At 42.0% G+C, this 12,055-nt stretch overlaps 1 protein-coding gene across 10 annotated transcripts in view; it reads left to right on the forward strand.

Moving 5' to 3' along the window:
* Window positions 1-12,055, forward strand: part of SOX6 (SRY-box transcription factor 6) — an 853,991-nt gene that overhangs the window by 401,101 nt on the left and 440,835 nt on the right. The window contains exon 2 of one of the 10 annotated variants that reach the window (XM_075326982.1): window positions 186-288. The exons of the other annotated variants lie outside the window; for them this stretch is intronic. The gene's annotated coding sequence lies outside the window, so the exon portion shown is untranslated. The remainder of the gene's footprint in view (window positions 1-185; window positions 289-12,055) is intronic. 10 annotated transcript variants of the gene reach the window in all.

A 12,055-nucleotide genomic window follows, 5' to 3' on the forward strand; every position in this document is an offset into this window, starting at 1 on the left:
GTCGGTGCAGTGTTTGCGAGTTCTTGACTTGTCGGTGCAGTGTTTGCGAGTTCTTGACTTGTCGGTGCAGTGTTCGCGTGTTCCTGACTTGTCGGTGCAGTGTTTGCGAGTTCCTGAAACAAGGCTGACATTGTATTCATAGCATAGAGATTCAGCTTGGATTGTGGTCTCCACTCTCCCTCCAGACTCTGGGACCGCGATTTCCAAATGAAATGCAAAATTTACTCTCATCTGAAAACAACACCTTGGACACTGAGAACAGTCCAGTGCTTTTTCTCCTTGGCCCAGGTAAGACGCTTCTGGCGTTGTCTATTGGTCATCAGTGGCGTGACACAAGGAATGCGACACTTGTAGCCCATATCCTGGAGACGTCTGTGTGTGGTGGCTCTTGAAGCACTGACTCCAGCAGCATTCACTCCTTGTGAATCTCCCCCAAAGTTTTGAATGCCCTTTCTTAACAATCCTATGAATGCAGCGGTTCCCGGTTACTTGGGCACCTTTTTCTACCACACTTTTTCCTTCCACTCAACTTTCCATTAATATGCTGGGATACAGCACTCTGTGAGCAGCCAGCTTCTATAGCAATGACCTTTTGTGGCTCACCCTCCTTGTGGAGTGTTTTTTTATGACTGCCTTCTGGACATCTGTCAAGTCAGCAGTCTTCCCCATGATTGTGTAGCCTACTAAACCAGACTAAGGGACCATTTTAAATGCTTCAGAAGCCTTTGCAGGTGTTTTGTGGTAATTATTCTAATTTTCAGAGATAATGATAGATATCAGTTATATTACACAGCAGTGACATCACCAATCTCCAGATATTCATTATATTATACAGCAGTGACATCACCGCTCTCCAGATATCAGTTATATTATACAGCAGTGACATCACCGCTCTGCAGATATCAGTTATATTATACAGCAGTGACATCACCGTTCTGCAGATATCAGTTATATTATACAGCAGTGACATCACCGCTCTCCAGATATCAGTTATATTATACAGCAGAGACATCACTGCTCTGCAGATATCAGTTATATTATACAGCAGTGACATCACCGCTCTGCAGATATCAGTTATATTATACAGCAGTGACATCACCGCTCTGCAGATATCAGTTATATTATACAGCAGTGACATCACCGCTCTGCAGATATCAGTTATATTATACAGCAGAGACATCACTGCTCTGCAGATATCAGTTATATTATACAGCAGTGACATCACCGCTCTCCAGATATCAGTTATATTATACAGCAGTGACATCACCGCTCTGCAGTTATCAGTTATATTATACAGCAGTGACATCACCGCTCTGCAGATATCTGTTATATTATACAGCAGTGACATCACCGCTCTGCAGATATCAGTTATATTATACAGCAGTGACATCACCGCTCTACAGATATCAGTTATATTACACAGCAGTGACATCAGTGCTCTGCAGATATCAGTTATATTACACAGCAGTGACATCACTGCTCTGCAGATATCAGTTATATTACACAGCAGTGACATCACCGCTCTGCAGATATCAGTTATATTATACAGCAGTGACATCACCGCTCTGCAGATATCAGTTATATTATACAGCAGTGACATCACCGCTCTCCAGATATCAGTTATATTATACAGCAGTGACATCACCGCTCTGCAGATATCAGTTATATTACACAGGAGGTGACATCACCACTCTGCAGATATCAGTTATATTATACAGCAGTGACATCACCGCTCTCCAGATATCAGTTATATTATACAGCAGTGACATCACCGCTCTGCAGATATCAGTTATATTATACAGCAGTGACATCACCGCTCTGCAGTTATCAGTTATATTATACAGCAGTGACATCACCGCTCTGCGGATATCAGTTATATTATACAGCAGTGACATCACCGCTCTGCAGATATCAGTTATATTATACAGCAGTGACATCACCACTCTGCAGATATCAGTTATATTACACAGCAGTGACATCACTGCTCTGCAGATATCAGTTATATTACACAGCAGTGACATCACCGCTCTGCAGATATCAGTTATATTATACAGCAATGACATCACCGCTCTGCAGATATCAGTTATATTATACAGCAGTGACATCACCGCTCTGCAGCTATCAGTTATATTATACAGCAGTGACATCACCGCTCTGCAGATATCAGTTATATTATACAGCAGTGACATCACCGCTCTGCAGATATCAGTTATATTATACAGCAGTGACATCACCGCTCTGCAGATATCAGTTATATTATACAGCAGTGACATCACCGCTCTGCAGATATCAGTTATATTATACAGCAGTGACATCACTGCTCTGCAGATATCAGTTATATTATACAGCAGTGACATCACCGTTCTGCAGATATCAGTTATATTATACAGCAGTGACATCACCGCTCTCCAGATATCAGTTATATTATACAGCAGTGACATCACCGCTCTGCAGATATCAGTTATATTATACAGCAGTGACATCACCGCTCTGCAGATATCAGTTATATTATACAGCAGTGACATCACCGCTCTGCAGATATCAGTTATATTATACAGCAGTGACATCACCGCTCTGCAGATATCAGTTATATTATACAGCAGTGACATCACCGCTCTGCAGATATCAGTTATATTATACAGCAGTGACATCACCGCTCTGCAGATATCAGTTATATTATACAGCAGTGACATCACTGCTCTGCAGATATCAGTTATATTATACAGCAGTGACATCACCGCTCTGCAGATATCAGTTATATTATACAGCAGTGACATCACCGCTCTGCAGATATCAGTTATATTATACAGCAGTGACATCACCGCTCTGCAGATATCAGTTATATTATACAGCAGTGACATCACCGCTCTGCAGAGATCAGTTATATTATACAGCAGTGACATCACCGCTCTCCAGATATCAGTTATATTACACAGCAGTGACATCACCGCCCTGCAGATATCAGTTATATTATACAGCAGTGACATCACCGCTCTGCAGATATCAGTTATATTATACAGGAGGTGACATCACCGCTCTGCAGATATCAGTTATATTATACAGGAGGTGACATCACCGCTCTGCAGATATCAGTTATATTATACAGCAGTGACATCACCGCTCTGCAGATATCAGTTATATTATACAGCAGTGACATCACCGCTCTGCAGATATCAGTTATATTACACAGCAGTGACATCACCGCTCTCCAGATATCAGTTATATTATACAGCAGTGACATCACCGCTCTGCAGAGATCAGTTATATTACACAACAGTGACATCGCCGCTCTCCAGATATCAGTTATATTATACAGCAGTGACATCACCACTCTGCGGATATCAGTTATATTATACAGCAGTGACATCACCGCTCTCCAGATATCAGTTATATTATACAGCATGGACATCACCACTCTGCGGATATCAGTTATATTATACAGCAGTGACATCACCGCTCTGCAGATATCAGTTATATTATACAGCAGTGACATCACCGCTCTGCAGATATCAGTTATATTATACAGCAGTGACATCACCACTCTGCGGATATCAGTTATATTATACAGCAGTGACATCACCGCTCTCCAGATATCAGTTATATTACACAGCAGTGACATCACCGCTCTGCAGATATCAGTTATATTATACAGGAGGTGACATCACCGCTCTCCAGATATCAGTTATATTATACAGCAGTGACATCACCGCTCTCCAGATATCAGTTATATTATACAGCAGTGACATCACCGCTCTCCAGATATCAGTTATATTATACAGCAGTGACATCACCGCTCTGCAGATATCAGTTATATTATACAGCAGTGACATCACCGCTCTCCAGATATCAGTTATATTATACAGCAGTGACATCACCGCTCTCCAGATATCAGTTATATTATACAGCAGTGACATCACCGCTCTGCAGATATCAGTTATATTATACAGCAGTGACATCACCGCTCTCCAGATATCAGTTAAATTACACAACAGTGACATCACCGCTCTGCAGATATCAGTTATATTATACAGCAGTGACATCACCGCTCTGCAGATATCAGTTATATTATACAGCAGTGACATCACCGCTCTGCAGATATCAGTTATATTACACAGCAGTGACATCACCGCTCTGCAGATATCAGTTATATTATACAGCAATGACATCACCGCTCTGCAGATATCAGTTATATTATACAGCAGTGACATCACCGCTCTCCAGATATCAGTTATATTATACAGCAGTGACATCACCGCTCTCCAGATATCAGTTATATTATACAGCAGTGACATCACCGCTCTCCAGATATCAGTTATATTACACAGCAGTGACATCACCGCTCTCCAGATATCAGTTATATTATACAGCAGTGACATCACCGCTCTGCAGATATCAGTTATATTACACAGCAGTGACATCACCGCTCTCCAGATATCAGTTATATTATACAGCAGTGACATCACCGCTCTGCAGATATCAGTTATATTATACAGCAGTGACATCACCGCTCTCCAGATATCAGTTAAATTACACAACAGTGACATCACCGCTCTGCAGATATCAGTTATATTATACAGCAGTGACATCACCGCTCTGCAGATATCAGTTATATTATACAGCAGTGACATCACCGCTCTGCAGATAACAGTTATATTACACAGCAGTGACATCACTGCTCTGCGATATCAGTTATATTACACAGGAGGTGACATCACCGCTCTCCAGATATCAGTTATATTACACAGCAGTGACATCACCGCTCTGCAGATATCAGTTATATTACACAGCAGTGACATCACCGCTCTGCAGATATCAGTTATATTATACAGCAGTGACATCACCGCTCTGCAGATATCAGTTATATTATACAGCAGTGACATCACCGCTCTGCAGATATCAGTTATATTACACAACAGTGACATCACCGCTCTGCAGATATCAGTTATATTATACAGCAGTGACATCACCGCTCTGCAGATATCAGTTAAATTACACAACAGTGACATCACCGCTCTGCAGATATCAGTTATATTATACAGCAGTGAAATCACCGCTCTGCAGATATCAGTTATATTATACAGCAGTGACATCACTGCTCTGCAGATATCCGTTATATTATACAGCAGTGACATCACCGCTCTGCAGATATCAGTTATATTACACAGCAGTGACATCACTGCTCTGCGATATCAGTTATATTACACAGCAGTGACATCACCGCTCTCCAGATATCAGTTATATTATACAGCAGTGACATCACCGCTCTGCAGATATCAGTTATATTATACAGCAGTGACATCACCGCTCTCCAGATATCAGTTATATTATACAGCAGTGACATCACCGCTCTGCGGATATCAGTTATATTATACAGCAGTGACATCACCACTCTGCAGATATCAGTTATATTATACAGCAGTGACATCACCGCTCTCCAGATATCAGTTATATTATACAGCAGTGACATCACCGCTCTGCAGATATCAGTTATATTATACAGCAGTGACATCACCGCTCTCCAGATATCAGTTATATTATACAGCAGTGACATCACCGCTCTGCAGATATCAGTTATATTATACAGCAGTGACATCACCGCTCTGCAGATATCAGTTATATTATACAGGAGGTGACATCACCGCTCTGCAGATATCAGTTATATTATACAGCAGTGACATCACCGCTCTGCAGATATCAGTTATATTATACAGGAGGTGACATCACCGTTCTCCAGATATCAGTTATATTACACAGCAGTGACATCATCACTCTGCAGATATCAGTTATATTATACAGGAGTGACATCACCGCTCTGCAGATATCAGTTATATTATACAGCAGTGACATCACCGCTCTGCAGATATCAGTTATATTACACAGGAGGTGACATCACCGCTCTGCAGAGATCAGTTATATTACACAGCAGTGACATCACCGCTCTCCAGATATCAGTTATATTATACAGGAGTGACATCACCACTCTGCAGATATCAGTTATATTATACAGCAGTGACATCACCGCTCTGCAGATATCAGTTATATTATACAGCAGTGACATCACCGCTCTCCAGATATCAGTTAAATTACACAACAGTGACATCACCACTCTGCAGATATCAGTTATATTATACAGCAGTGACATCACCACTCTCCAGATATCAGTTATATTATACAGCGGTGACATCACCGCTCTGCAGATATCAGTTATATTATACAGCAGTGACATCACCGCTCTGCAGATATCAGGTATATTATACAGCAGTGACATCACCGCTCTGCAGATATCAGTTATATTATACAGCAGTGACATCACCGCTCTGCAGATATCAGTTATATTACACAGCAGTGACATCACCGCTCTCCAGATATCAGTTATATTACACAGCAGTGACATCACCACTCTGCGGATATCAGTTATATTACACAGCAGTGACATCACCGCTCTGAAGATATTAGTTATATTACACAGCAGTGACATCACCGCTCTGCAGATATCAGTTATATTACACAGCAGTGACATCACCGCTCTCCAGATATCAGTTATATTACACAGCAGTGACATCACCACTCTGCGGATATCAGTTATATTACACAGCAGTGACATCACCGCTCTGCAGATATCAGTTATATTACACAGCAGTGACATCACCACTCTGCGGATATCAGTTATATTACACTGGAGGTGACATCACTGCTCTGCAGATATCAGTTATATTATACAGCAGTGACATCACCACTCTGCAGATATCAGTTATATTATACAGCAGTGACATCACCGCTCTGCAGATATCAGTTATATTATACAGCAGTGACATCACCGCTCTCCAGATATCAGTTATATTATACAGCAGTGACATCACCGCTCTCCAGATATCAGTTATATTATACAGCAGTGACATCACCGCTCTCCAGATATCAGTTATATTATGCAGCAGTGACATCACTGCTCTGCAGATATCAGTTATATTATACAGCAGTGACATCACCGCTCTGCAGATATCAGTTATATTATACAGCAGTGACATCACCGCTCTGCAGATATCAGTTACATTATACAGCAGTGACATCACCGCTCTGCAGATATCAGTTATATTATACAGCAGTGACATCACCGCTCTGCAGATATCAGTTATATTACACAGCAGTGACATCACCACTCTGCGGATATCAGTTATATTACACTGGAGGTGACATCACTGCTCTGCAGATATCAGTTATATTATACAGCAGTGACATCACCGCTCTGCAGATATCAGTTATATTACACAGCAGTGACATCACCGCTCTGCAGATATCAGTTATATTATACAGCAGTGACATCACTGCTCTGCAGATATCAGTTATATTATACAGCAGTGACATCACCACTCTGCAGATATCAGTTATATTATACAGCAGTGACATCACCACTCTCCGGATATCAGTTATATTACACAGCAGTGACATCACCACTCTCCGGATATCAGTTATATTATACAGCAGTGACATCACCGCTCTGAAGATATTAGTTATATTACACAGCAGTGACATCACCGCTCTGCAGATATCAGTTATATTACACACAGCAGTGACATCACCACTCTGCGGATATCAGTTATATTACACTGGAGGTGACATCACTGCTCTGCAGATATCAGTTATATTACACAGGAGGTGACATCACCGCTCTGCGGATATCAGTTATATTATACAGAAGTGACATCACCGCTCCCCAGATAGTTATATTATACAGGAGTGACATCACCGCTCTGCAGATATCAGTTATATTACACAGCAGTGACATCACCGCTCTGCAGATATCAGTTATATTATACAGCAGTGACATCACCGCTCTACAGATATCAGTTATATTATACAGCAGTGACATCACCACTCTGCAGATATCAGTTATATTATACAGCAGTGACATCACCGCTCTGCAGATATCAGTTATATTATACAGCAGTGACATCACCGCTCTGCAGATATCAGTTATATTATACAGCAGTGACATCACCGCTCTGCAGATATCAGTTATATTATACAGCAGTGACATCACCTCTCTGCAGATATCAGTTATATTATACAGCAGTGACATCACCGCTCTGCAGAAATCAGTTATATTACACAGCAGTGACATCACCGCTCTGCAGATATCAGTTATATTATACAGCAGTGACATCACCGCTCTCCAGATATCAGTCATATTACACAGCAGTGACATCACCACTCTGCAGATATCAGTTATATTATACAGCAGTGACATCACCACTCTCCAGATATCAGTTATATTATACAGGAGGTGACATCACCGCTCTGCAGATATCAGTTATATTATACAGGAGGTGACATCACCGCTCTGCAGATATCAGTCATATTACACAGCAGTGACATCACCGCTCTGCAGATATCAGTTATATTATACAGCAGTGACATCACCACTCTCCAGATATCAGTTATATTATACAGGAGGTGACATCACCGCTCTGCAGATATCAGTTATATTATACAGGAGGTGACATCACCGCTCTGCAGATATCAGTCATATTACACAGCAGTGACATCACCGCTCTGCAGATATCAGTTATATTATACAGCAGTGACATCACCACTCTCCAGATATCAGTTATATTATACAGGAGGTGACATCACCGCTCTGCAGATATCAGTTATATTATACAGCAGTGACATCACCGCTCTGCGGATATCAGTTATATTATACAGCAGTGACATCACCACTCTGCAGATATCAGTTATATTACACAGGAGGTGACATCACCGCTCTGCAGATATCAGTTATATTATACAGCAGTGACATCACCGCTCTGCGGATATCAGTTATATTACTCAGCAGTGACATCACCGCTCTGCAGATATCAGTTATATTATACAGGAGGTGACATCACCGCTCTGCGGATATCAGTTATATTACACAGCAGTGACATCACCGCTCTGCAGATATCAGTTATATTACACAGCAGTGACATCACCGCTCTGCAGATATCAGTTATATAATACAGCAGTGACATCACCGCTCTGCAGATATCAGTTATATTACACAGGAGGTGACATCACCACTCTGCAGATATCAGTTATATTACACAGCAGTGACATCACCGCTCTGCAGATATCAGTTATATTATACAGCAGTGACATCACCGCTCTGCAGATATCAGTTATATTACACAGGAGGTGACATCACCGCTCTGCAGATATCAGTCATATTACACAGCAGTGACATCACCGCTCTGCAGATATCAGTTATATTATACAGCAGTGACATCACCGCTCTGCAGATATCAGTTATATTACACAGGAGGTGACATCACCGCTCTGCAGATATCAGTTATATTATACAACAGTGACATCACCGCTCTGCAGATATCAGTTATATTACACAGCAGTGACATCACCGCTCTGCAGATATCAGTTATATTACACAGCAGTGACATCACCGCTCTGCAGATATCAGTTATATTATACAGCAGTGACATCACCGCTCTGCAGATATCAGTTATATTACACAGCAGTGACATCACTGCTCTGCAGATATCAGTTATATTACACAGCAGTGACATCACCGCTCTGCAGATATCAGTTATATTATACAGCAGTGACATCACCGCTCTGCAGATATCAGTTATATTACACAGCAGTGACATCACCGCTCTGCAGATATCAGTTATATTACACAGCAGTGACATCACCGCTCTGCAGATATCAGTTATATTATACAGCAGTGACATCACCGCTCTGCAGATATCAGTTATATTACACAGCAGTGACATCACCGCTCTGCGGATATCAGTTATATTACATAACAGTGACATCACCGCTCTGCAGATATCAGTTATATTACATAGCAGTGACATCACCGCTCTGCGGATATCAGTTATATTATACAGCAGTGACATCACCGCTCTGCAGATATCAGTTATATTACACAGGAGGTGACATCACCGCTCTGCAGATATCAGTTATATTATACAGCAGTGACATCACCGCTCTGCAGATATCAGTTATATTATACAGCAGTGACATCACCGCTCTGCAGATATCAGTTATATTACACAGCAGTGACATCACCGCTCTGCAGATATCAGTTATATTACACAGCAGTGACATCACCGCTCTGCAGATATCAGTTATATTACACAGCAGTGACATCACCGCTCTGCGGATATCAGTTATATTATACAGCAGTGACATCACCGCTCTGCAGATATCAGTTATATTACACAGGAGGTGACATCACCGCTCTGCAGATATCAGTTATATTACACAGCAGTGACATCACCGCTCTGCAGATATCAGTTATATTACACAGCAGTGACATCACCGCTCTGCAGATATCAGTTATATTACACAGCAGTGACATCACCGCTCTGCAGATATCAGTTATATTACACAGGAGGTGACATCACCGCTCTGCAGATATCAGTTATATTACACAGCAGTGACATCACCGCTCTGCAGATATCAGTTATATTACACAGCAGTGACATCACCGCTCTGCAGATATCAGTTATATTACACAGCAGTGACATCACCGCTCTGCAGATATCAGTTATATTACATAACAGTTGTATAAACTCTGTTTCTATGATATTGAACTTTTCCTGCTGCCTCGGTTCTTTCTGGGTCGTTTTGCAGGGATGAATCTTTTCTGGGCTTTCGGTCGCACATGTGGAAACCTTCATTTGAAGATGTATTAATTTATTAAGTGTAATTTTACTAATGAGTTTCTCAGCATTAAATAAAACATTTGAACGCGCTGCATAGAAGCGGCTTTAAAATTTAACGTGTTTCTCTTATTTTGTGGCCGCTGTTATTAATGCAGCGACTGTGAAATAAAGCTCCGTTGTAATCAATAAAATAAGACTAAATCTGCTTTTATGCCGTCCCCTGACAATAAGTATAAGCGGGAAACGCATTGATGTGGAAGGGGATTCATGCAGGAAAATGAGATAAATTATTGAACGCAGAGTTTGATTTTTTTTCAAACCAACAAATTATGATTAATTGAAGACGTGAGTCTAAAAAAATACAGAAATTACTCACTATTTGCTGCCTTCAAAGTCCTGGATAGTTCCCTGCACCTAATGTGCTATTAATGCTGCTAAAGTCTGAAATCAGTGAGAAGTGGAGAAAGTTAGTGAGGGCACGAAACCGGCGGCCGATAACCTCCCCGATATCCCCCGTACCCTGAGAAAAGATCTGCATATACAACACACCCCCCACACATGTATACAGGCAGCCGATAACATCCCCGATATCCCCCGTACCCTGAGAAAAGATCTGCACATACAACACACCCCCCACACATGTATACAGGCAGCCGATAACCTCTCCGATAGCCCCGATATCCCCCGTACCCTGAGAAAAGATCTACACATACAACACACCCCCACACATGTATACAGGCGGCCGATAACCTCCCCGATATTCCCCGTACCCTGAGAAAAGATCTGCACATACAACACCCCCCCACACATGTATACAGGCGGCCGATAACCTCCCCGATATCCCGCGTACCATGAGAAAAGATCTACACATACAATACACCCCCACACATGTATACAGGCGGCCGATAACCTCCCCGATATCCCCCGTACCCTGAGAAAAGATCTGCACATACAACAGACCCCCACACATGTATACAGGCGGCCGATAACCTCCCCAATATCCCGCGTACCCTGAGAAAAGATCTGCACATACAACACACCCCCCACACATGTATACAGGCAGCCGATAACCTCCCCGATATCCCCGATATCCCCCGTACCCTGAGAAAAGATCTGCACATACAACACACCCCCCACACATGTATACAGGCGGCCAATAACATCCCCGATATCCCTTGTACCCTGAGAAAAGAGCTACACATACAATACACCCCCACACATGTATACAGGCGGCCGATAACCTCCCCGATATCCCGCGTAACCTGAGAAAAGATCTACACATACAACACCCCCCCACACATGTATACAGGCGGCCGATAACATCCCCGATATCCCCCGTACCCTGAGAAAAGATCTGCACATACAACACCCCCCCCACACATGTATACAGG

This window comes from Anomaloglossus baeobatrachus, chromosome 10 (genome assembly GCF_048569485.1).
Source record: "Anomaloglossus baeobatrachus isolate aAnoBae1 chromosome 10, aAnoBae1.hap1, whole genome shotgun sequence".
Classification (NCBI taxonomy): domain Eukaryota; kingdom Metazoa; phylum Chordata; class Amphibia; order Anura; family Aromobatidae; genus Anomaloglossus; species Anomaloglossus baeobatrachus.